Consider the following 27699-nt stretch of genomic DNA (forward strand, 5'->3'; position numbering starts at 1 on the left):
GTGGCTCTGCAGGGAAATCCCTGGAAAATGCAAAATTCAGGGAATCCTTTAATAATCCACTGAATTCCCCTCCTTGTGGAGCATCCAAGGGCAGATATTTCCTCGGTTTGCTCCTCTCTGCGGCTGTGAAAAGCAGGAATGAACATTTTGGGGTGAAAGCAGGAGTGTTCAGGCCACTCTCAATTCCTGTGGCACAAGATGAATGAACTTCCAGGGATGACAGGAGGCAGGATTTGGCTCAGGATGGATCCTCTGCAAAATGCAAAATTCAGGGATTGTGTAGGGCAGGGAATGAAATGTCACAGTGGGGGTTAAGGTACTGAGGGAGAACATTTCCCAGGAAAATCCCACTTGGAAATCAATTCCCCCATAAAATCCCAACTGCAGAGTATCACCATAATGTGCCCTAATGACAGGAGGGGGTAATTTTGGAAAGTGGTTTTAAAATGCTGCCCTGGAATCCATCTGGATTCTCTTAGGAGCAAGGAAAACCTCATCAGGGACCACTTCAAAGCCCATTTCCTCCTGCTCTAATGATCTTTCATTTAAAAAAAAATATATATAATGTATATATATGTATTTTATCTATTATTTATTTTTCTATTTGTTAATTTTATATTACATATTTTTATATCTTTTACCTCTATGTTATATATATATTTATATATACCTATATAAATATTTATATGTCGAATCTATACTATATATTTTTGGTTTTAAATACATATTTTACATATTTAAAATGTTTCTTTTCTGGTTTTATATATTTTAGTATATATTTATTCGTGGGAGGTTTTAATGTATTTTAATATATTTTAGATCTATGTTATATATATTTATATATGTTGAATCTGTATTCTATATTTTTATTTTTAAATATGTATTTTATAGATTTAAAATATTTGTTTTCTGTTTTTATATATTTAAATATATATTTATTTGTGGGGGTTTTTTTAATATTGCACAGGTCTGGTGGCCGATCTATTCACCCACTCTCCAGCCTGCTGCTGCCACTCCAGCTATCACCTTCTCCAGTTCTCTTTGCCCATTTTCCCCTTTTTTATCTCTTTTCCCGTTTCCCCTTTTTCCTCGAGCAAAGCACATGCACTGGCAGAGTAGAGAAAATTATGTAATTTTCTTCCCAATGAGGTACATTGGGATGATCTGATGTCATTTTGTGCCACACAAGGATTGCAGAATGAATTAACCCTGTGGAAATTCTGGGATCTGCTGCCCTTTATCCCGAGCTCCAGCCCAGCCTGGGAATTGCTGCAGCCTGGGAGGATGGACTGGGAAGGAAAACAGAAATGTAGGATCCTAAAAGGGATGTTTGGTGGGAATACAGCAGGGTGACCATCCCAGTTTTTGTGGTGCTGGGATGACAACTTCAGCAGAGAATTCCTGACTGATTTGGGTTGGAAGGGATCTGAAATCTCATATTAAATCTCAACCCCCATGGGGAGGGATAATTCCACTGTCCCAGCCTGATCCAGCCTGGCCCTGGACATTCCAGGGATCCAGGGGCAGCACAGCTTCTCTGGGAATTCCATTCCAGCCCCTCCCCACCCTCCCAGCCAGGAATTCCTAATTCCCAACATCCCATCTAACCTTATTCTCCCCTCAAACTCTCATACTCTGAGCCAGGCAGCAGCTCCAGGCCCTGGGAATGAATAAACCTTCCTGGTGGTCTCTGCTCATCATCCCAAATTCCAGCCTGGCCAGTGCAGGGAATGAGCCTTGGTTTCATCCCTGCTCCCTTCAGGAGCTCCTGCAGGGACAGGCTGAGGAGGAAAAGAGAAAATTCCCTCTTTCTTCATTTTCTAGATATTAAAGAAGGTATTTTGATGGCTCAGCCACACACTGAGCCATTTTATTCACAGATTTTAACATGTGCCAGGTGTGGATCCAGCAGCTCCAGCCCTGGGATTTTCCAGCAATCCCATAAATTGTTGGGTTTTTTCATTGACTCCACTTTGATATCCTCATATTACTTCTGATTTGATGGTCTTGACAATTAACTCTGAGCTATTTGACTTTCATATCAGCACTTCTGGGTTTATTTTTCTGTCTTTGATGGCTTTGGGGGAGTTTATATCCCAAAAACCTTTGCTGGGCCAGAAAAATTCATAATGTGTGGATGTTTAAAGAAATCAAATTTCCAGGTAACTGAAGTTTGCCCATACTGGAAGTGAACTGAATCAGTATGGAAAATGAATTTTTAAAGTTATTAATCAGCAAGCTGGTAGAAAGTAGATCAAGTGAAATTTTTTTTTTTTTTTTTGTCTTTAGGGTCAGCCTACACCATTTCCTTATATCCCAGAGGAGATCTGGAGGTGTATTTTAGGGTTAGTTAACCCTACTGATATTTAGATTTATTTTTTTTTTACCCAAGTGGATCAATTTTGTCATTTTGAAACGAGGCATCAGGAGGGAACATTTCTGAATCTGCTAAATTCAGAATTCACATCTCATCCCTCCCAAAAACACTGCGCTGCTAATTTTAAATTAATGCCTAAATTTATGCTCCACAGAAGGGGAGCAAGTGGAAAGAACAGACTTGAAATTTTGGCTGAGAATTTGGAGATGCAGCACTGGGGAGGAGCTGGAAGACTCCAGTGGATCCTGGGGAAGCACAAGAGGAGATCTTGGAGAGAATTTTGCACATTCTCTGCCCCTTTTCCTCACAGAAAAAAACCTCTCTCCTTGTCCAAATAAAGGAAATTAATAATAATAATAATAATAATAATAATAATAAATTCCATTTAGGGAAGCAACTGAAATCAAAACACAGCAGACCAAAATCTTGAAATCTGCACGGTGACAAAGCCATCCTCTGGAATAATCTGAAATAACCAACTGAAAAATTAATGTATTTTTGGTAAGATGTTCCAGGAATTATTTCCAACCTGGATATTTGTTAATTCTACACAGACAGGAAAAAAAAAACCCCAAAACCAAAGCAGGAATGAGGTTTTGCACAGCTCTGTTTGCTCAGTGAAGGGAATCGAAGATGAAACATTTGCGATGTGTTGCAAATCAATATCAGCCTGGCGAGGCTTTGACACATTCATACCTTTTATGAAGGGCTAAAGAGGATGGAAAATACATGGAAAAAACCAATATTCCAGAGCACTGACACCTCCTTGTGAGCTCTGATGGGGAGTGAGGGATGAACCTCCAGCTGGGAACAGGAAAAACACGACCTGGAAACAAAGGATGGAGGGCTGGGATGAACCAACTCCCCTTTATTGAAACAAATTATATTCCTGTTTTAGGAAGGTAATTTCTCGTGCAGCTGAGGAGTGAGATGGTTTTTATTCTGTGGTTTGAGAATAGTTTTGTTTGATTAAAGTGAGATTTTTAGCCAAACCATGGTGAGGGCTCATGGCTCCCATATCCAGGTTTCTCCCTGGGCACAGCTGGATGCAGGGTGGGATGCCAGGAAAAGGCCAAGGGACCATGGCAATAAATAAAATGTGGGTTTTTTAGAAGATATTATTTAAAACATACCCATTGCTCTGCTGGTTTGCTGTAAAAAGGGTGCCCCAGTGGAGTTTTGCACAGTTTGAAATCAGCCATGGCTTTGACAAGGGCTGGGAGGGATTTTTGACAAAATGCTGGTGAGGTTTGACGAGGCTTTGACAAAGACCCAAGAGAGATCAATGGGTTTGGCTCTGAATTTGGGATCTGCCCTGAGAGCAAGGACACACACACAGACAAGGACATTTTGGTATGAGATTCAGGAAAAATAATAATTTTATTAATTTTGGAAGGATTTCTTCCCTGTGAGGGTGGGGAGGCCCTGGGATGGAATTCCCAGAGAAGCTGTGGCTGCCCCTGGATCCCTGGAAGTGTCCAAGGCCAGGCTGGACAGAGCTTGGAGCAGCCTGGGACAGTGGGATTGTCCCTGTCATGTCAGAGGGTGGATTGGGATGAGCTTTAAGGTCCCTTCCAACCCAAATAATTCTGGAATTCTGGTATCTGGCAGAGTTTGATGGAGCTGCCCTGCACCCTTGGGATTTTAATTCAGGGAATTCTGGTTCTTACAGAACTGGCTTGGTGTTTGAAAGGACAGAGAATTCGGGTGGTTGTGGTGTGTGTTGGGAATTTCCAGCATTCCTCACCTGCACTGTGACAGGAATGATCCACTCATCTCAATAAAGCCACGATGGAAAACGTGATTCTTACAGAAACCAAGATCCGTGCAGATTGCACAAAGTTCCTCTGAGTTACACACATTACTCACGGTAAAACGGAGCCTGAAGAGCCCAGGAGAAAATGAAGGTGTGATTTCCTCTGCTGCCACTGCTGGCTTTGTCCCCTATAATTTCAAAAGGCACAGAACCACTTGAGACCCCCCTGCAATCACCCCCGTCTTTGTCTGCCGCCGGAGCCGCCTGTGGCTTGTTTCGCTCCATGCTCTCGGCTTCCCCGCAATCTTCGCGCTGTTTAGCCCTGGAATAATGTAATCCAATTTTCTCTGTTGCCATAAAGGCCTTCATTATGGCTTCACGGGATGTTGTAATCACAACACGTTGGGTTTGCTCGTATGTCAAAGTGACGTCTGCTCCGCATCCGTCGGCGTCCCTGTGCTGGTGGAAGCGCTCGGGTATTCCGGAGCTCTTCTGGGATGGATTTATCCACCTCCAGTCTTCCTCCAAAACTAGCTGGCTTGGAATTTCTGGGTTTGTCTCACTGTGATTGCCGCAGAAATGTGGTAATCTCTCATTCGTAACCAATTCCCACTTGGATTTTCCCCTCTGGCATTTGCGGGAAGAGTTTTCATTCCGCCCGACCCTATGTGGTTGGGAACCTCGGGGTGAGCAGGGGCTGTGGCAAAGTCACCCTGGTCACTCACAGCTTTGCTCAGTTAACACTGGAGCTGTGTCTGAAGCAAAAAAAAAAAATTAAAAATTAACATTTTTGGATGTTATCTTGCGTTTTCCAGGGAAATTTTGATCAGAAATACACTTTTATTGCAAAGATGTTGTTGGGTCATCTGCAGCCTATGGGATTCCAAGTCACCTCCCCAAGAGCAGAGGGGATGGGATGGGATAATGGGATGGGATAATGGGATGGGATGGGATGGGATGGGATGGGATGGGATAATGGGATGGGATGGGATGGGATAATAGGATGGGATGGAATGGGATGGTGGGATGAGATAATGGGATGGAGCCAGGATTTAGAGGGACCTGCAGCCTCTGGCATTTCTGGGAACAGGAGGATTTCAGCCCAATCCTCCAATCCGACCTCCAGTTTGCCCTGGCTGGCTGAGGGTGGGATTTATCTTCCTGTTAAATGCTGCTGTGGGATTTCCCAAAAGGGTTTCCAAAGCTGTCCTTTTAAAATAAAAGCCCAGGATAGATTATAGCTTTTCCCCAGGTTTAAACCCTAAATATATTGGGAATTCTTTTATTTTCCCAGAAATACCATTTGCCTGGTGCATTGCTGACTCCAGGGAGCCTGTTTAGGAATATTCCTTCATAAAAGGAATCCAGCTGGGTGTGAAATGAGCCCTTTTGTCTGTTGGAAATGCAGGATGAGGGTCGGGATCGATGCATCCCTGCCTCTGGAATAGCCCAGCCACAGACCTGGCAACAATGGGAAAAGAGGTTCAAAAGATTCCTGCTGGATGCAGCCAACAGCTAATGATAATCACCATTTTAGCAGATGAAATTGCTCCTCTTGCTCCTGTTTTGGTGCTTCAGCTGCAGCTCCGAGCCAGGAATGGTGCCTTTGGATGTTGGGAATAGTGGCTTTGCATGTTGGGAATTATGTCTTTGGATGTCAGGAATGGTGCCTTTGGAAGTTGGGAATGATGCTTTTGGATATCAGGAATGATGCTCTTGGATGTTGTTACTCTTATCCCAAAAACCCACAATAAAATCCCAGCTCCATGCAAATCCAGCCTTTGGAATATTTGGGATTGAGGCTCTTTCCTGACTCCGAGTGGTGTTATCCATCCTGGAAATAACCTGGGAGGAACAGCCCCTTGTGGTTGGTGGCTGCTCAGTGCCTAAAAATCTTCCTTTCCCTTGTTTCAAATAAATTAATCCACATTAATTAATTGATTAATTAATCGACACGTCTCCTAGTTCACTGTTCTGGAGTTCTGGTTGTTCATTTTTCTGCAGCTCCTGCTGTTTGCCAGGATTTATGGCCCAATGCAGGCAAGGCAAAGCTCTGTCTCCAGCAGGAAAACCACCCCGTGGTATTTGCATATATGCAAATTGAGTGGCTTTGCAGAAATTTCAGGAAGAGGGACAATTAGTGAGAATGGAAAACTCAGTGTCAGTGGGAGAAACCAGGCTGGGAGCTCCTTTGCTCCACATCTCTCCGTTCTGAAGCCAATCCATAAAAGAGCTCCCATAACTGTTTCCTCTGCAAAAAATAAAAAAGAGGCTGAATTGTGGTGTTTGTGCTGTTTGTTTTTCCCTGGATGTGGCATTTATTTTCCCATTTTATTGCCTTGCAGATGGAAAATTCTCTTTGCACTGAGCATGCACTGAGCTTGGAACCACAGTCTTTGTGTCTTCCCAAGCGGAGCTGCATGAAATTCCTTCATCAAATACTCCCAGAAAATGTAAAATCAGCTCCACCAGTGTTATTTCTTACACAAGGACTCTTTGGAGGATGAAAAGCAGCCTGTAAAGTTCACTCCAGCATTTCCAAATTCCATGATTCCGATATTTGGGTTCAATCCTAAAATGCCATCGAGGACTCGTGCTGGAACTGCTTCATTTTCTCAGGAAAAAAGTTTAAATTTAACAGTGCAAATGGAGGAGTGAATGGATTCGAAAGGGTTTTTCCCTCCTGTTTTTTTCAGACCAGCAGGAAAATGAGAGCTCCAGCCCTTCCCAGAGCTCCATCCCAGCAGTGTCAGGGAACATAAATCCCACTCACAGCCTCATGTAGATGTTGCCCCCTCCCTGCTTTATGGTGGATATAATTTAAACCTTCACAGGGTGAATATTCCCAGTTAAAGTGCACTCACCCTGCCTTTCTCTCATTCCTACTTGTTGGAAATGCATCCCTGCTCCTGGTTCAGCTCCCAGGACAGAGCTCACAGCAGCTGTGCCATCCTTGTACCTCAGGGAATCTTAAAACCATGAAGGATTTTCCAATTAAATTTTGATTTGGAAGTTGCCAGCGGAGAGCTTTGCGCATAAGCAAGAACTCAGCATTTGGGAAAAATTCCCATGCAAATATCCTGTATTTCCTTGGCTTTGTTTCTCCCACAGAATCCCAGGCTTGTTTACTCGGATCCTTTTTGCTTTGGTGTCACAACCCTGCCCTTTCCTTCCTCCTTCCGCGCGCTCTGCTTGTCATTAAATCTCCGGATTATGACACGAAGTCATTTCTGCTCCGTGCGTTTTCCCCTCAGCTCCTCTCCTCTGGGATTTGGGATCTGTCCAAGGGCAGCACATCCCTTAAATAACGCTTCTAATAATACTTAAAGAGAGCCATAAACCTAATTGCTGCCGTTAGCTCGGGGGTGTGTGGTGCTCCAGCTCTGGCTCTGCCATTCCCAGCCACGGAATTCCCAATATTCCATTTCTGGTTTGGTTTTGCCATTTATTTCATGGAATTACCCGGTTGGAAGGCACCTCGAGGTGGTCTAATTCCAAGGGATTACACCTTCCACTGTCCCAGTTTGCTCCACACCTGGCCTTGGACAATTCCAGGGATGCAGATGGGATGTGCAAGGTGGGTTTTTTTCCCTGTGAATCATGGATTGGGCATGGAAGGAGGCAGCCTGTGCAAGATTAATGGGAGCTATTGATCCCAGCAGTGCTGTAACATTGCTCAGACGTCTGAGGGCTGCCAGCATTCCCGGAGATAAAAGCTGGAGCGGGAATGTGCGTCTGTCTCCGTGACATCGTTCCTCGTGGGGTTTTTTTTTTCCATCCCTTTTTACTTTCCCCTCCCGTTCTGCCTATGTAAAATAAAGGAACGGGAGAATAATGAGGGGCAGGTGGCAGGTTTGTTATTTAGGGTGATCCCCCTCGCAGGCTTCCAAATAATTTCCGGGGTTATTGGGTAATGAAAGGCGGGAATAAAAACGGGAAGATCAAATAAATAACGTGGGACTAATGAAGCTCCAGCCACGTGCCAGCAAATGTCAGGGAAAAAAAGGGTTGGACATGCAAATTCCTCTTCATCCTGCTCCCCAGGGAAAGGTTCAGGCAGACTGAAGGTCATCTCAGACATTCTGATTGACGCATAAAGTGGTGCTGGGAGAGAGAATCCCAACGGGAATCTTTCCCTTGTTTGCAGGATTTGGTGCCCTTAAATCTGAAATGAGCCAGGGCAGAAATGGGGCAGAAATTCCCAGTTCTGGGCTGGAAACTGGAGAGTGCACATCTGCACCTCAGATATATCAATAAATATGATATTTTATCCATTAATGTGATATCAGATCAATAAATGTGAGGGAAGGGAGAAATCCTCCTTTTTTCTGGCTGTCCCAAGCCAGGATCTGGGATATCTTCACATACAGCCCTAATTAATTGTATTATTTAATGGGCACTCTTGAAAATATAAAGAGCAATTCTGCCCTGAGAGAGGGATGGATTAGATTATTTAATTCCCTGAAAAATGAGGTTTTGGAATTCTGTATCAGTTCCATGTCCTAAGGTAGGAATTTCCTACCTCACTCTATCCTCCTCTGAGTTTTTCAGCCTCACTGTGGTGTTTGGTGTCCAACAGGAATATTTTCCTATCAATTTTCCACCTGAAACTCTGGAAATGCACCTGTATTCCTCTATTTTCCTTTTTAAAATTATTATTATTATTACATCAGAACATCTTTGATGAGCACCTCAAACAGCAAATATAGAAACCTTTTAGTCCTCTCATTTATAAACAGCTTCGAGCACTCGGAGAAACATTGATGGAAAATGCGTAAGACGAGACAAAAACAAATAAATACATTTAATAAAGTGTCTGCACGAATAATGCATGAATTTCCCTGTTGGAAACCCACAAAATTCCATGTATGAGAAGGAAATATGGATTGCAGAGGCACTGAAAAAAAAATGTTGGTGACAATTGTTTAAGTCTGGGGGATCTGATGAGATTTGTGGGAATCAGTTCTCCTCCCTCTAACTCATGTGGGATAATCAGAAGGACTGGAAGGAATTCCTTCAGCTGGAATTGGCAGATGGGAGAAGCTCTTTTCTGTTTGTTTTACTTAAAAACCACATTTTCTCTTCCTGAAGTAACTCCGTTCTCTTCCTTATGGGAGAATCAGCAAATCCCGGAATGCTTTGGGTTGGAAAAGCTCTCCAAAGTTGAGTCCAGTCATTTCCAGTGCTGCCAAGGCCACCATGGATCTGTGTCCCCAAGTGCCACCACTGACCCGTGTCCCCAAGTGCCACCATGAACCCATGTCCCCAAATGCCACCACTGACCCGTGTCCCCAAGTGTCACATCCACACTTTGAAATAGGCCTTTAAAGCGCTTTAAACAGGGTTTGAAATCCCTGCAGGGATGGGGATTCCACCCTGTGCCAGGGCTGGACAAACCTTTCCATGAAGGAATGTTCCCTATGACCAACCCAGACCTCCTCTGGCACAGCCTGAGGCCATTTCCTGTTATCCTGTCCCTGTTCCCTGGGATCACAGCCCAGTCCCCACCCTCACTTCCCTGAGCTGAAGGGCTCTGCTAAAGGCTGGACTCGAAGATTTTAGAGGTCTTTTCCAACCTTAATTATCCCCTGATCCTGTGCTGTGTTGCTTCCCTGTGCTTCCCATCCTTCCTAGCACCATTCCTGCTTCCCAGGGTGGGAGCTGCACGGCTTTCCATGGATTTAGGCACACTGGGGATGAACAACCAGCCAGGTTTGGGGGTTGGAAGAGCCAAACGTGTTCCCTCCAGCTCATGGAGAAGGGCTGGAGCCCCAGGGACACCCCGGGAAGGAATCCTATTTCAACACGGATTCCTTACCCACGTTAAGCCACCTCTTGGCTGCTCTCCAAAATGTAAACAGACTTCAGGGCTGGGACTTGGGAAGTCGTTTCAGATGTGTTAGCTCGAATGTTGGGAATTTGGGACTCCTGAAGCCCCAGGCCTAAAAGGAACATTGTTTTCCCTCTCATTAGTCCTTTTTGCTGAACTCCGGCCGCAGCCTCCCTGGATTTTCCCACCAGTATCCCTTTATCTGACGGGGCTGAGAAGGAAAACCTGTTGCAGGCATTAAATATTTTCTGATGGCTCATCTGCTTAATTGTGGCTCCGTAGGATCAGATTTCTGGGATACAGAGCGATTCCAACTGTTTCTAATATTACAGCTCCGAGGACGCTGCCAGCTGTGGAGGTGACTGCCTGGGGACACACCAGGGGAGTTTTCCAGGGAAAAGCTTTCCTTCCTGGGCTGCCAGCAGGTGATTTCTCCTGGTGGAGGGAGGTTTATGGAGCAGGGATTGTGCTGCTGAGCTGCACTTGGGGAAAAGGCAGCACCGAGGGGCTGGGGAGGAGTTGGGTGTTCCTGCCTGGGATGTGGCTATGGGCTTTTCCTGCCAAATTTCGGATTTTGACACCCATATTTCTGAGGCTGAGTGCTCAGGTTGGGATTTCTCCAGGATCTTCGGCCATTCCCACTGAACTTGGACCAAGAGCCACGAGGAGCTCTGTGCCTTGGGGAACCAATGATCCTTCAAACATGGCTGCTTCAGCATGGAGCAAAACTCCCATTTGGGATGTTTCTGGAAGGATCTCCCTCGGGGAATGGAAATCCACGTGTGACAACCCCATGCCAGGATCTGCAGCAGGGAACAGGACAGGGATGTGCAGCATCACAGGAAGGGTGAGAAGGAAATGTTCTCCAGGTGTGGTTTGCCTTCCTGCTCTATGTTGGGAATTCTGTGGGAATGGAGGATGAAGGGTGGAGGAGAAAGAAAAGGGTGGAAGATGAAAGATGGAGAGTGGAGGGTGAAGGGTGGAGAATGGAGATGGAGGGTGAAGGATGAGGAGTGGAGGGCTGGAGGATGGAGATGGAAGATGAGGATGGAGGATGGAAGGTGGAAGACAAAGATGGAAGGTAGAGAATGGAGGATTGAAGGCAAAGGAAGGAGAGTGGAGGATGGAGATTGGGAGACAGAGGTTGGGAGATGGAGGAAGGGGATGGGAGATGGAAGATGAAGGATTGAGAGTGGAGGATGGAGGATCAAGGATGGAGATGGAAGATGAGGATGGAGGATGGAAGATGGAAGACAAAGATGGAAGGTGGAGAATGGAGGATTGAAGGCAAGGGGTGAAGAGTGGAGGATGGAGACTGGGAGATGGAGATTGGCAGATGGAGAGTAGGGGATGGAAGATGGAAAATGAAGGATGGAGAGTAGAGGATGGAAGATGGAAAATGAAGGATGGAGAGTAGAGGATGGAAGATGGAAAATGAAGGATGGAGAGTAGGGGATGGAAGATGGAAAATGAAGGATCAAGAGTGGAGGATCAAAGATGGAGAGTGGAGGGTGGAGGACCAAGGATGGAGATTGGGAGATGGAGATTGGGATATGGAGGGTCAAGGATGGGCGATGGAAGATGAAGGATGGAGGATGGAGGTTGGAAGGTAAAGGATGTAGGGTGGAGAATGGAGGATTGAGGATGTAGGGTGGAGAGTGGAAGATGGAGGGTGGAGGATGAAGGATGGGAAAGGGAGGGTGGAAAATGGGGGATTGAGGATGTAGGGTGGAGGGTGGAAAACACAGGATGGGGGTTGGAGACTGGAGGGCTGAGGATGAAGGATGCAGAGTGGAGGATGGAAGATGGAAAATGAAAGATGCAGAAGTGCTCGCCGGGATTCCAGGCTGGATTTTTCCTGCAGTTTTCCAGAGCCATCCTAAGGTGGCAGAGTTGCTGTCTGCTGCAGGCTGAGCCCTGGGGCTGCTCTGCCATCCAGGGGGAGGAAAGGTATTCCAGGGAAAACGATCGTTTGTCTTGCAAAGCAGCCTGAGCTTTACGGGAGACGGGAAGATCTGAGAGCAAATTAGCGAGTACTAATTACAAATGTGCCAGCGCTGGAATATTCAGGTCATTACAAATTTGTAACTCCCTTGGAATAGCTCGGCGCGGCAGAGGAGCAGATGGCGAGAGATGCTGGCAGCCGGTGTCCCACCCTGCCAGGGAAAACGGGGCTGGAATTGTGCCCTGCCCTGGGCCAGGTGCCACCCCAGGGCATTCCCAGCGCTGTGCGACACGGATGTGCCACCTCCTCCATGTGCCACCTCCTCCGTGTGCCACCTCCTCCTTGGCCGGGGCAACTCCGACCAAACTGCAAAATCCATGGCATTAAAGGCTGGAGGGAAGGAGCTGATGCTCCACAGGATCCATGTGATCCAGGGGCTGGAAGAGGAGTCCGATGGGATGGTTTGGCTGGAAATGGTGGCCCAGCTGTGTCAGGGTCACTGGGCACTTCTAATCCCTTCCCAACCTTCCAGGTGCTGCCAGAGCAGGAGGGATGCCTGAATCTGGGAACATTTTGTTTCCTTGAGGAAAAACGAGGTGGAATCACTTTAGCTGTGCTGTCATTATCACTGGGGTTTTGTTTCAAATAATTGTAAATTCTATCCAACGTGGCTGGAGCCATTTCCATTCATTCTCTGCGTTTCTGCGTTTGTAACATTTAGGATAAAAACTAATCCAGTGGGAAATTATCCTTAGTACTTCCGTGGAGCTTTTGATGAACAGATTTGAGATGTTACATGGTTTTGGCAGAAGGAAGAGTCACACCAGGATGTGGAGAAGATCTTCAGCTCCTCTTGGTTTATGCAGCCCAAAAAAGGGAATTTTGCCTGGACATGCCTGATCCACCCTTTGGAGAGGGGAGTTGGGCAGGACAAAGCTGCTCATAAGGAAAATTTTACTCCATAAGGAGCAAAAATTAGGATTAGCTCTGTCTGAATTACGATTCCTTCTCTCCCCTCTCTGGGAAGCAACACAGATGCATCGATTTCCTTCTGGAAACCCTGGTCCCAATCCTTGCATCCCACCTGGAGAAATCCCGAGGAGTCAGGCATGAAATGCTGAAAGGGAAGACCCTCTGGAAGCTGTGCTCCATGGGAGGTGCACTGTTAGTGGCACAACTGCTCCTGGGGCGGTGGGAATGCTGAAATCCTGAAAAAGGATAAAGATTCCTTGGATTTCAGGAGGTGGGGAGAGCTCCAGGAGGTGGAGAGCAGGGATTCCAACCTCTCCATGGATGTATCCAGCCCAGCCTGGAGCGCCGGGAGGAGGAAAGGAAGCGTGGCTTTGGAGGCAGGGTGGGAATTTCTCAACGTGTAACAGCTGGGAAATAAAAAAAATTAAATAATCTGGGGCCCTGTCTTATCTGCTGCGACGATTCACAGTGCTCAATAAGCCGTGAAATTCCTCATTTCTCAGCAGGGATGCAGTGGGCGACTGCTCTGCCTGACAAACACCCACAGCTCCCTCTCCGAGCACGGAGAAACCAGGGAGGGACGAGCCTGGATTCCTGGGATGGAGAGGGAAATGTGGGTTTGGCCCTCAGATGGCTGCTGAGCCACCCACCTTGGCTTCTCCAGTGCCCTCCTGGGCAGTGCTCGCTGTCCTGCTCCCCCTGAGGGTAGAAATTCCCTGGAAAAGGACAGTTGTTGATGGGTTTAGCTGTGGTTACTTGCCCGTGGCAGTGCCTGCTGCAGGAGCACTGCAAACTCGGGGAGATATCCACATTCCCAGGTTCTTTAGGGTCATTTCTGCTCACGCAGAGAGCCAGAACCACACAAATATCCTAAATTCCAGCTCTGATCTCCCACGGACTCAGATAACCTCTCCTACTCCTAATCCCATCGGCGACGCCCTTTGGAGAACTCATCCAAATCCCTCCTGGGGACACAGCCGAGGTGACAACATCCCAAAGGGCCGGAGCAGCAGGGATGGATCATCCCAGCCCCAATCCCCATCCTTCCACCTCATTATGCACTTCCAGAGGCTTGGAGCAATCAGCCGTCCCATCCTCAAGGACATTGACGGATTAGCCTCATCAGTCCCCCGCCGCGGCCGCCAACTTTCCCCAGATTAATCAGAAAAAACAGCTCCCTGATTGCCGTTTAAATTGCACAAAAGATATATTTGTCTTGGGGAGCTCCGTGACATTTCAAAGGGGCTTTGCTGCTGCTGCTGTGCTTCCCAAGAGGCTGGGAAAGCAGGGAGGAAAGGTTTGGTTTCATCCTGTTGGGCTCCTGCTGGAGTTTGGAAGTACAGCAGCTCAGCTCCTTGAGGGTGTCTTGGGGAGATTTGACTGGATGATATCAAACATAAACACTCATTGCTGTAATTTGGTTTCTGATTCAGGCTCTCCACTGCTCCTGCTTGAGCCATGGATGCTCAGCTGTGTTTTTCCCTCTGGGGAGGCAGGAAGCAGCTTTACCCTATAACCAAGGGGTTGGGGTGTGGGGTGGCAGCAGGGTTTGGGTTTCCTCCTCCTGCCCGCCAGGGCTGACACTGCTTGTGGAATATTCATTTCCTGGGGAGTCCACAGTCCCCTCCTGCTGCTGCTGGACATCAGAGAGTGACAATGACACACCGAGCCAAACCTGAGGGGAAAATTTGTCCTTTGTGCATCATGTGTTGGTAATTCAGGTTTATTTTGAACCATAAAAGTGACTCAAAGGTGAGACTACAAACATGGAATTAAATGTGGAGAATGGAATCACAAAATCACAGGATGGTTTGGGTTGGACTGTAAAGCTCATTCAGTTCCACCCCTGCCATGGCAGGGACAATTCCATCATCCCAGTTTGCTCCAAGCCCTGTCCAGCCTGGCCTTGGACACTGCCAGGGATCCAGGGGCACCACAGCTTCTCTGGGAATTCCAGCCCAGCCAGGAATTCCTAATTCCCAATCTCCCATCCATCCCTGCCCTCTGGCAGTGGGAAGCCATTCCCTGTGTCCTGTCCCTCCATGCCTTGTCCCCAGTCCCTCTGCAGCTCTCCTGGAGCTCCTTCAGGCCCCTCTAGGTGACAAATCCACGATAACTCCTGGAGCATTCCTTGAGGAAAAGCTGCCCAGAGGAGGACAGGACTTCCTCAAAGCACCAGGATGAGCTCACCCAGCCCATCCTTGCTCAGTGCCAGGAGAGCATCCAGCAAAACCCCTGGGAGCTTCTACAAACTCCCTCCGAGCAGCCAATCCTCTCCCAGCAGCATTCCCGCATCCCCACGCGCCGTGAGGACACCAGGCAGGCAGGATTTTGCTTTCCCAGGGTGTTCTCACTGCCTCCAGGGCTATTTAAAGCCTGCAAAGCTAAAAAAACCCCTGTTACTCGCCAGCACATGGTGTCTGTGCAGCACCTCGGGCGGCGCTGGGCTGGGAATCAGCTGAGATCCATGGGTTTGTCCCTGGAAATGATCCTTTGGGGATGGCTGAACCTCCCAGTCACACGTTAATTACTGTGGCAGGTAATTCCTGTGCCACGGAGCTCTCAGAGCTCATGGCTCTGGCAGCACAGCCTTTTCCAGCTCTTTTGCAGCTCTTTATTCCCGTTATTTATCCCGTTATTGCCAATTTTTCTGCCTGGAAACGCAAATAATTTTGGAGGTGTCTGTGAGGCTGATGGGGTTTTCCAAGCCCCTCATTCCCATATTTTCTCCCTGCTTCTCCCCTCTCCCACGAGGCTGGGGATCCTTCCACTTTCAGTCCTTTAGGAATTTATTTTCTCCTCTTTCTCACTCATATTTGTTTCCATCTCGTTCATGCGCTGACCTTGCAGCCTCCCATCCTTCCCAGGAGATTACAACCTGATTTCTTCCAAAGATCTCCCTCATGATGCTCAAATTCCACATCAGGCCCAGATATAACACGAGAACATTTATTTTCAGAGAGAAAGCAGCTCTCAGCAGACCGTGGAGTGATGTGAAAGCAGAGGGAAGATCTGTTTCCATGGAATTTTATTTCTTTTGCATAAAATTTGACAGGCAGCTGCAATTGATTTTTGATTTCTTGGACAAACAGTCATAACTCACAGAATAGTTTGGGTTGAAAGGGATCTTTAGAGGGCTTCTAATTCCGATCCCTGCCATGGGCAGGAGCACCTTCCACTGTCCCAGGGTGCTCCAGGTTCTGCCCTTGGACACTTCCAGGGCTGAGGCAGCCACAGCTTCTCTGGGAATTCCACTCCAGATCCTCCCAAACCTCTCTGGAAAACCTCCTTTCTCCTATCCAATCCAAATAAACCTGAATCCTGAATTTTAAAACGTTCCAGCTTGTCCTGTCACAGCAGGCCCTGCTGAGAAGTTTGTCCCCGTTTTTTCCTGTGGGATTCCCTCCAAGCACTGTCTCCTTCTCCTCCTGGGAATTTTGTCTGTGGTGATTTAGGGAATTCTGTGATGATGTCAGGAATTTTCCATGCTTGTGAAGAAAGCTGTGCAGATATGTCATGGATTGGGATATCCACCTTCCCCAGTGTGGGATTTCTGCATTTGTGGCTCTGGTCATGAATTCCCAGATTTTGTCCTCTTTATCCCAAATTTCTCCTGCCAGAAATAACCAACCCATGCCAACATCTCTGTTTTCCCCAAAACCTCTGTTTCAAACTTCTCTGCATTTGCTTCTCACTTCAGGAAATGCTCTCCCTGTGGCTGCCAGAGAAAAAACAAATATAAGGAATGGATTGACCCCAGCAGAGCAGAAAGTTAAAATATTACGGATTTTTTCCCAGGTTTCTGGGTGATACCCAGGGATCCAAACCCTCCTGTGTCTCCTGGTGCCTCAGGAGTGATGGATGTGCTCGAGGAGGGGATGGTGGAGCTGCCAGGGCAGCTGGAATTGCTGGGGGGTGGCAAAGTGAATCCCGGGAATGCATGAAGTTATGTTAAGCAGAGAGGCTGCAATCCCAGCACGTCGGGAATGCCTGGAGCTGATCCCAAACCCATCCCGCAGCAGCCAAACCCCACGGTGGGCAAAAAATTGGGTGTTTGCCGAGGAAACCGCGGAGAATCGGGGAGAAAGTGCAATCCTGAAGGAATGAGGAGCTCAAGAACAAAATTCCTGGAGAAATTTCCCCAGTGTGACCTCCAGGTGATTTTGAATCATGGAATAGTCTGGGTTGGAAATAACCTCTAAAGGAACCTCTAAAAGTCACCTCCTGACCTGAGGGACACCTCAGGCCAGATCCAGCTATAAAAAGCATTTTGGATTCGCTGCTGTATTTGTATTTTCCAAGGCCGTGAAATAAATGAGGCTGTTTGTTTCGTTGCTTTATTTTTATTCTTTTTTTTTGAGATGAAATTCCTCCCCGATGCCCACACCTTTTAATAACCTGCCTGAAATAAAAAGAGGGATTGTAAAAGTGTGGGAATGGAGTGCCTAATGGGTTGGTGTGAACACTGTTATTATTGTCCTTGGAAAACACTCTGAGGATGTGAAAAGCTCGGGATCATCACGGAGCATCACTCTGCCCACGCAGCTCCCAGTTGGATTTTATTTTAGCAGGGAAATAAATGTTCTGCCTTGGATTGAGGGGGTTTTTCCCAGGTTAGAGAATTGGCTGTTGGATTTTAAAGGAGAAAATGGGCTGGGAAATCCTGCTGGAGCTGTTGGGGGTGTGTGTGTGTGCAGCCTGAGAGGAATTGAAGATTTCAGATTTAGGGGAAGTTAGTTCAGTTCATATTCTGTCATTCTTCCTCTTATATTTATATTTATATTATTTATATTTATATTTTTATATGTATTTATATTTTTATATTTATTAATATTTATATTTTTATATTTATTTATATTTATATTATTTATATTATTTATATTTCTATTTCTGCCCAGAGAAGCTGTGGCTGCCCCATCCCTGGCAGTGTCCAAGGCCAGGTTGGATGGGATTTGGAACAGCCTGGGATAGTGGAATTCCACCCATGGCAGGGGTGGAATGGGATGAGATTTAAGGTCCCTTCACCCCAAACCCTTCCATGATTCTGTGATTCCATGACTTTTCCATCGAAACACATTGGAATTAGTGACAATCACAGCTCCAAAACAATTAAATCCAAGGTCAAGACCACGTTGGAATTCACCAGAATCACAATGAAATGTTTGAAGGAGCAATAAAATAATTAAATCCGATTAAAATCGCTTGCTGTCGATCTGTGCTCCATTTCCTCCTGAGCCACTCCTCTAATTTAATTAGAGCTTTTAACAACAACACAAAACTAAGGATGATTTTCCAAGAGCTATTTTGGCCTGTTAGGTACCATTTTCAGCTGTTCATTTCTCCCTGGAGAGCCTCTGAGGAGGAATTCACCTTTCCGGATAAACGAGTCCGGATAAACCAGGACTTCCACCAGCACAGAAAAAAATGCGATCATTCCTTCCTGACCACATTTACCTGGAATTTTGGGGGTTTTTTTGGACGCAGCGATGCTCCCAGTGCCAGCTGGTGCTGTCGGGAGCCTGGAAAAAGCAATTTTTCCAGCAGCAGCTCCTCATTAGGAGCAGGAGCATCCCCAGCATCTCCCCTGCCCTCGCAAACTGTTATGCAAATAACTCTCGCTGACAGCACAAATACATCCATTTGGGTGTCGCGCTAATTGATTTTCGCTCATTAGGAGCGATTTCGCCCTAATTTGATGGGGAAGTGTGAAACTCTTCCTCGCGGCAGCAGGTTGGGTGTTTGTGGAGCCATTAAGGAGGTGTTAATTAGCCCCAGCTCTGCCGCGTGGAAGGTTTGGGGAGAATCGCTGCAAAGCCTGTTGCTCGTGGGGCTTTGTCCAATTAAATTAATTAAATTAATTACCTGGAATGAGGCACCGATGGATGTGAGGCACCTATGGATGAGAGGCACCTATGGATGAGTGTCTTTGCCCCTGCTTGAGGTGTATTTGGGGAGCTGGAAGTGCCAAACTTGGTGGGATTCATCCCTAACAGCCCTTGGAGAGAATTCTCCTTCCTTAGATTGTCCTGATGTCACCGAAACTGAGGGAAAAACCAAAACCCTCCAACAAGACTTTTAGCGTTAGAGAGTCAAGGCATTACTTTATTATCTGGCCAGGATGTTGCTCTGGCCAGGATGTACCACAGAAATCATCTCATCCACACACAGCCCGGCTGTGCACAGAGAATCATTCCAGGATACATCATTTTACTAATTTTTCAGATATTTTATACAGTAAAAATACATAGAAAAGCATTGGGTCAGTGTTCATTGGGGCAGAGCTGAGCAAACCCCCAGCATTCAGTTTCCATTGGATCTGAATCTCCTCACCTCTGATGTTCATTAGATTTTTCATTCTCCAATTCTCCTCTCAGTCCTTTCCTGCCCAGATGTCTTCAGCCCTGCTGGAGGTGCTCTGGGGTAGCTGTTTGTAGATAGCCACTGCTGGCTGCTGATGTTCTGCTGAGAGCTCTTTAGCTTTGGGTTTCTCCAGCCTGTTGATAGCTGAGTCCTTCAGACCTCACCTGGTAGAGCAATGGGCTGGAGAGAAACCTAAAATCCCTTTTCCCAGGTTAAAGACAAACAGAACCCTTTGACTAAAGTTGTACAACATTTTTAAACTTTTTTACATTTTCCAACACTGATGCCTCAGGATTTTTAGCTTCTGTATTTTTGGTGTATCTGTAGTTTCAATGTGTGTCTCTGGACTCCACATAAAGTGCTAAAATTTCAGTTCCCAGCACTTGTTAGACAAAATGCCTCTAAAACTTGAAATCCAAGGACACTTCACTGCCTCAGAGCCCCAAAATACATAACCAGTGAAATGTGTAACCAGCAGTGAATTGGAGGAGCAAACTTGGTGTAATTAACATCATCACCTGAAGGTGTAATTGGAGGATTAAGTCTCCATATGTTAATGGACAGAACTTATAAAATATGAAAACCTCGTGACTCGCTGTCCATGTTGGGTGCAGCCTCTCCAGCAGGCTCTGCCTGCCCTGAGTGCACCTGGAACGCCTTCAATGCATTAATCTGCTTTTTATTCTCCTAATTTCATCCAGCTCTGTTTGATATTAGCCTGTCCAGGCATCAGTCCCACTGGAATCTCCCTTCCCTGAAACTCACCCAGCATTTGATTCCTCAACTGAAGGAGAGACTCCTCTGGATTTATCTCCCAGGGGTTTTGAGGATCCAAGATCCTGGGAGAAACAGGGCTGGATTTGATGGATCCATTATTGGAACACAAGGCAAACCCCCATGGTTTGGGAGCCAGGAGATGTCCAAAATTCTTCTTTTTTTCACCACTGGAATGGCAGAACAGCTGCTCAGTGTCTCCAGGGTGGGTTTTCCCAAGTGTTCCCAAGGATTTTCTGGATCCAGAGCTGTCTGGAGGCTGCAATGTCTGCTTTGCTCGAAATCTGGACGTTTCCAAAGCTGTTTGCATTGCACTTGAACCTGAGCCAAATATTTTCAGCCTTACACGAGCCATGACAGGTTTTAAAATAAGATTTCCAAGAGCATTGTTTTCCTTCCAAAAAAAGAGAACTTCCCAATGATTTTTTTTTTTTAAACTTTAGCAAATGTTATGGACATGCTTTTATTTTTTTTTTAATGGAAAAACTATGACCATATGTGAGGGGAAAAAAATGGAAGAGTGAAAAATTTGGCATCATTTGGGTGTTTGTGGCAGAGTTTTTTCATATAAATAATGGAAAAAAGGCATGGCTGTGGCTTGGTGGCACTTGGATGGTGCAGAGAGGCGTTTGGAGCTCCCCTGGATCAGAACGAATTCCTATTTTCAAGGAATGACCCCAAAAAGATTCCAGCTGAGGCTGAGAATGTAAATTGCTCCCAGATGGCAGCTGGAGACAGGAGCAGTGGTGGGACACAGACTAATCACGGGAAAATAATGGGAAAAAAATGCAAAATCTCCATGAAATTGAGTAAAAGTTGATTGAGCCTTTGGCCAGACATCAGGCTGTGGATAAAACACAGATTTTTTTAATGCCATGTCCTCTTTAAAATCCTACATTTCTCCTCTAGATGTTTCCCATATCCTTTTGGAATGGAAAGGAACCTTTGTTAGCTGGTTTTTTAAAAAAAATCCTGCTGAACTTTGCATTTAGGCACAAGAAAAAATGGAAGGATCCATCCCTCCTGGCAAAATCCCTCATCCCAGCCTCTGGAATGATCCTAAATCCATGTTGGAGCTAACTGAGTGTGACAGCTCCCACAGTGACCTCAGAGTTCTCTCTGGAATAGTTTATTTGGGAGTTTTTTCCCAAAATGTTTTTGTTCCAGGAGTCTGAAGGCTCTGAAGCCGCAGATGGGCTGAGATTCTGATCTCAGTGATGGGCAGGAGGGCCTGGATGGAGTTTTCTCTGTCAATCACTGCCAGGTGAGGGTTTTGACAACAGAAAAACCCAAATTTCATTGATGGTTTGCCAGGAGGAGGAGTCAGGTGTGGGTCATGGCCTTGCAGGGCAGGATGGGATGGAATCATCATGGAATCATTGTGGAATCACCATGGAATTGTCATGGAATCACCATGGAATCACTGTGGAATCATCATGGAATCATCATGGAATCATTGTGGAATTGTCATGGAATCATCATGGAATCATCCTGGAATCAACTGGAATCATCATGGAATCACCATGGAATCAACATGGAATCATCATGGAATCACCATGGAATCACCATGGATTCATCATGGAATCATCATGGAATCCTCATGGAATCCTCATGGAATCACCGTGGAATCATTGTGGAATCATAACGGAATCATCATGCAATCCTCATGGAATCATCATGGAATCATCATGGAATCATTGTGGAATCATCATGGAATCACCATGGAATCAACATGGAATAATCATGGAATCATCATGGAATCATCATGGAATCACCATGGAATGGTTTGGATGGAAGGGATCTGAAAGGTTCATGGGCAGGGACACCTTCCACTATCCCAGGTGCTCCAAACCCTGTCCAGCCTGACCATGAACATTTCCAGGGATTTATTTGCACATCCAGGAATCCAAACCCATTTCAAAAATTCATTTTCAGCCCCAGCTAATAAAATCTCCATCCTCAGTAGGACCAGAAATCTCCCCAGAACAGAACCCTGCAGCTCATGATCACAAACTCTGACTCATCCCTGCTGCAAAACAACCACAAAGGCATAAATTCAGCTTTTCTTTTGTTTGTTTTGTGAAGCACTGGAGCACACTGTAAAATCCTTGTCAGTCAATACTTTGGGAAGGATTTCCAAGTGTGTGTGCTGAACAAAGAACGAGGCTCAGAATCCAAGAGAAGTGTTGCTTTCAGGGCTGAATTCCTCTTTCAGCCCTGTGGCTGTGACAGGAGGGTTTGGCACTGGAAACCTCCAGCACAGTTTTGGGGGAAAATCCACCCTTTTTGGTGTTGAACCAGGTGTGATCCAAGCCAAAGGTGCCTGATCCTGAGCTCACCCAGAAAAATGGGAATAATCCCTTAACCAGAGCAAAGCCATCATCACAGGCAGAGAGAACTGTCAATTTATCACCCCGTGAAATTCCTGAATATACTGGGGTTTTTGAAACTGAAAGCTTAAACTCAATTTTTTTTTTCCAGGCTGGATATTCCTCCTAATTCTGCAACTCTGATCCAAAAGCTTGAAAAGCCCCCAGCCATCCTTGCCCCACTTTCCTCTCAGAATATTTGTTCCAGGGAATATTGTATCACCCTATTGATCTCCCTAAATCTCATTAAGAGGTGCAGCAGATCCAGCCAACCACATCTCAGAAATTCATTTTGCACCTTCCCCTCCCTCGATTTTTATTTTTTGGGGAAAATTCCTCTTTCTGCATCAGATTAAACCTAAAAATAAGCACTGTGGAAATGTATGTTTTTACCAGTGATTTCTGAGCTGAAACAAAGCGAAAGGCTGAGTTAAATGTGCTTCCCAAGATAATTCCATCTGGGACAAGAGGCTGCTGGTGTCTTTCCCCCCTGAGGTGGATTTAGCTGCTGTGAGGGTGAAATCCTCTTTTCTCCACAGCCTGAGGAGAGGTTGAAGTGGTGGAATTTGGAGCACAGAGCTCTGCTCCAGGGAGGAGATGCCCTAAATCCCAGAGAATTCAGTCCTGTGACATAAATACACCCCAGTGCAGCGTTGTCCCAAAAAACCTCCTCGCTGCACTCAGGAAATTCATTTAATCTCAAAATGGCCCAACTTTTTGGGATGAGCATGGAGCAGGTGGAAGTGACTTGTCCTGATTTTGTGTCTGCAGTCAAAGGTGTTCAAAACCTTTGTTTCTCTGCTGTGACCTCAATGCCCAGAGAGCTCCAGCTGAGGGCAAGAGGGTCCAGTGCCCTCCTCATCCCAGTGCCAGGCTGGAATGGGAATGAAACTGGGAATTAGAGGTGAAAAAGGGCAAATTTCAGCTCATTTCACTTTGGAATGCAGATGGGAAGAGCCAGGACTGAGCCCCAATTGCCTGAAGTTTCTGCAGATATCAACAGCTCTTTAACAGCTCTGGTGGGATTCTCTCCTCTCCTCTCCTCTCCTCTCCTCTCCTCTCCTCTCCTCTCCTCTCCTCTCCTCAGGACCTGAGACCACAATTATTGACCACCAAACCTGACCTGAGACCACAATTATTCCTTCCAGACAGCAAAATCAGGGAAAAAAATGGATATAAATAATTGAATAACTTCCTTCCTTCCTTCCTTCCTTCCTGACAAAACAATCCAAAATCCAGCAGGGACATGGAAAACAGGGATGGAAAACAGAGATAGAAAACAGAAGTGAAAATGGGAAACCTTCCCAGTGAAGATGTAGGGAAGAAGGGCAAATTTTCTTGCAGATGGGCTAAAAGGAAATGTGATGTTTGGTGCTTTAGAAAGGTTCATCCTTTTGGGTGGAACAACCCTAAAAACTTCCTCCCTGTGGTTGTTTTCCCTTAAACCCACTGTGCCCTCAAGGACATCGGGAATTCATGGCCATCAGGAATTATACATCACTAATTTGGTGGCATAAATCTTGAGAAATAGACATATCCCACAGCCGGAGCTTCCAAAAAAAAAAAAAAGAAAAATAAATTAAAAAAAAAAAGACTCAGGAAAGGCAAGCATTAAAAAATTATCACCAACCCTCCTGACCACTGCCCCCCACCCATCCCCACCTCCACACTTCCCTTCAGAAGGGGCTCAGGATGATAAAAATATGGATTAAAACGTGATAAAATCACCGTCTGACCTATTCCAGATGACAAGGTTAATGCTCCCCTGATCCATCACCGTCCATTCCCACTGCAGGAGGGATTTGTGCATCCATCACCGAGGAGGCAGAGGCTGCTCCCCACCTCTGCTGGGCCAGCTGGGTCTAACCCAGAGCCAGGGGCCTCAGCTCCTTCCTGCTCACCATCCCTGCATCCTTTCCCTGAGCAAATGGATGTTTGGAGGTTTTGAAACACTGGGAATTCTGGATTTTCCCTCTGGAGCCTCCGGCTGTTCCTTTGGAAAGCTGGGCAGTGGCTGGGCTGGGACAGGACTAGGAGAGTGCTGGGCTGGTGGGTAAATATTCCATGTTGAGCCCAGCAGGGCAGGAATTCAGGGATGTAATCCCACATGGCTGAAAACCTTGGGAATTAGCTACGAAATTTCCTCACCATCAGAGAGAAGGGTTTGGGCCCCAGCTCTGTTTCTTCCACGCCAGAAAGATGGAAAGGACTTCAGGAAAAGAGGAAATGACCTCAAGTTGCTCCAGGAGAAATTCAGGTTGGAAGGGACCTTAAAGCTCATCCCATTCCATGAGATGGGACACCTCCACTATCCCAGGGTGCTCCAAGCCCCACCCAACCTTTAAAAGTCTTCCAACCCATCCTTTCCATGATTCTACAATGCTCTGGAGAAGTTTGGACAGTGGGACAGCAGGTTGTCCCTCTTTCCCTCCCGCAGCAGGGAATGACAGGGGATAAACCCAGATGAGACTCCTAAAATCCAATTTTCCGAGGCTGAGCTTCCCAGCCCACGCCCCCCAGAGAAGAGCCCGCAGTCCCAGCTGGAATAACAAGCAGCACAGCTGGGGATTTAATGGGATTGGACACGTAGTTACTTCCATGCGTGTCTGCCAGCCAAGCGAGGGGGAAAATGGGATGAGACACTTGCAGCAGCTCTGGGGGGTGCAGGGTTCCTGATCGATGAGGGGTTGGCAGAGCTCGCTGGGCAGAGCCATTCGCGGTCACTCGGTGTCACATTCATGGTCACTCGGTGTCCTGAGTGACCAGCAGTTCATCGCTGTCCCTGTTGCTCGGGAGGCCATGGAATTTTGGGATTTCACGGATGAAACCAGGGCAAAAGGGAGGAGAGGCTGAGGGTGTGTGGCAGGAGGGGCATGGAGACAACAGCGTTGCTCCCGAGGGACATGGGCAATGGGATATTCTGCATGGAATTATCCTGATTTATCCACGGCTCCAGCAGCAAAATGGAACTCGGTGTCACTGAGCACGAGTACATTATTGTTTATTCCAGTTTTAATCCTCATTGTGGATTTAGGCACAAATTAGTGCTGCAGTCTGGGGCGTGTCCAAAGCTGATGGATTTATTCCTATATAAAATCACAATATTCTTACATGACAATGATTTCTGGCTCAGTGGCAGCGCAGGGTGCCACAAACACCCCAAAACCAGGGAGCATTGAGAAGATGCAAGGCTGGGGGGATGCACCCACGGTCAGCTCCTTGGACTGAAACCAGACGAGCTTTCATTGCGAGGAGAGGCCGACTTTGGATCGTTATCTGCTTTTCTTATCACAGAGCGATGCGCTTTAAATGAAAACAGAGAGCGAGCGCTCGCCGGACCCGCTGACCCAGCCTTGTTCCTCGTTTGCCGCGCTAATTAAGGCGAAGTGTGCGCAGTTAAATTCGCTCACCTCCAGCCAGATGTTCCGGCAGCAATCCCGGCCGCGACTAAAAGCCATTATGCTGATTTCTGTAAGGCGATGCCCTTTAATATCTGCCTGTCCGTGCAGAAGCACCCGCCGCTGATAAAGGCTTGATTGCCTGAGGAAATACCTGGTAATTACTGCTGGAATCAAACCGGGGAGGAATCCAGATGGATACAGAGGTGGCGTTTCCCAGGAATTCATGGAGCCTTTCGAGCAGCGCTGAAACAGAGCTCGAAAGAGAATTGTCGTGGATTTTCACACTCAGGGTGGGGAGGCTCTGGGGGAGAGGCTGTGGATGCTGCTGGATCCCTGGAAGTGTCCAAGGCCAGGCTGGACAGGGCTTGGAGCAACCTGGGATAGTGGAAATGTCCGTTTAACTGGATGAGCTTTAAGGTCTCTCCAGCCAAAACCATTCCAGGATTCCACGTTCTCAGCACAAGGAGCCTCCAAGCCGTGCATCATCCCAACTCCCCACCCAGCTCCCGGCAGGGTCTGCTGTTTGCTCTCCCCAGCTGTGCCTGTGGGCAAACAAAAACCCCAAAATCTGCTGGTGGTTAATCAGGAAAAGATCCCTGGTCAGGGAGTGTAAACAGCTCGAGGAATGTGTACTGTTGGTGACCACAGGAATGAGAGCCACGCAGGCTGTCTGGGCAAAAAACCTCCATTTCGATGCATTTAAACCAAAACAAAATTCCCTGGGCTTGGAAGGGGACTAGGAGCAAAGTGTGGGGTTATCCGGAGGGGCACCCGGAGCAGGGAATGCAGGAATGTGGGCTGAATTCCCTGGGAAAGGCTGCTGGGATTTGAGGCAGCTCCATGATTTTGGGGATGGAAAATAAGACTTAAGGTTCTTTTTCCCCTTTTTCTCACCACAAAAACTAGGAATGATTTGGTGAGGTGGAATGGCTTCATGTGCACGACTTCGCTGTAAAGCAGAATTTCCCCCAATCCTTAATTTTTAAAAAAATTAATCCTGGAAATCTTCCTTTCAGCTGCTCCTGGCTGAGCCGAATTTCTGGATTGTTTCCATTCTGCTCCTACAACGACTCGCTGATGTCGAGATCAAAGCGAATTTGGGGTGCTTTGTGAGGGTTTAACGCCCCTGTTCTTTTATCTCGGCTCGGAAGGGAATGAAAGATGAGTCCCTGGGGTTATTCCCGGGGGAAGGCAGGAGGAGAAATAAAAATCCAAGCCTTTGGGGCATTTGAAATGGCAGTGAAAACAGAGAGAGCCAACCTGGGGAGATGTGAGGAGCGAGGGAAGGATGACAGAGGAGGCATGAAAGGAAAACTGGGAGAGAGGGAAAGGCAATGAGGCAATTAAAGGCAAGGTTGGTCTTGCAGGATCCTCTCCTTCATCCATGCCTGGAAAATCTGCCTTGGAGGGAATCCCTGTCCCCCTGTGCTGGCAGCACTCCCTGCCAGGACCTTGCCATGTCCCCAGAGGGTGACAATCCAGGTCCTGCTCAGCTCCAGAGCCACCTGGTCCTTATGGGATTCTGGGTCTGGCTGAGCACAGCCACACCTAAAAAACATGTGATCTGAGCTTTTCCTCCTCCATCAGCAGTTTCCCAGGGATTCCAGGAAAATCCAGCACAGACCTGCCCAGCAGCACTGGTGGGAAACACACAGGGCCCAGCAGCTCCCCAGTGCCAAAATTTGGGGACATTGTGGCCCCAGAGTGGTGACTTTACACCTCTTTCTCTTTTCCCCACAGGGCTGGAGAGGAGAACTCTGGATCAGCACCCTGCCTGAGCATTTCCAGCAGAGCTGGAAGGATTTTCCCTGTCCCAGGAGGAATTCTGACTGTCCAGGAATGTCTTTGGAGCTCCTCTCTGCGGGGTGAGGCGCACAGGGAGGGATCTGTGTCCCCTGGCTGGAACAATCCTGGT

Source organism: Lichenostomus cassidix, chromosome 7, assembly GCF_008360975.1.
Source record: "Lichenostomus cassidix isolate B80296 chromosome 7, HeHo_3.0, whole genome shotgun sequence".
Classification (NCBI taxonomy): Eukaryota; Metazoa; Chordata; class Aves; order Passeriformes; family Meliphagidae; genus Lichenostomus; species Lichenostomus cassidix.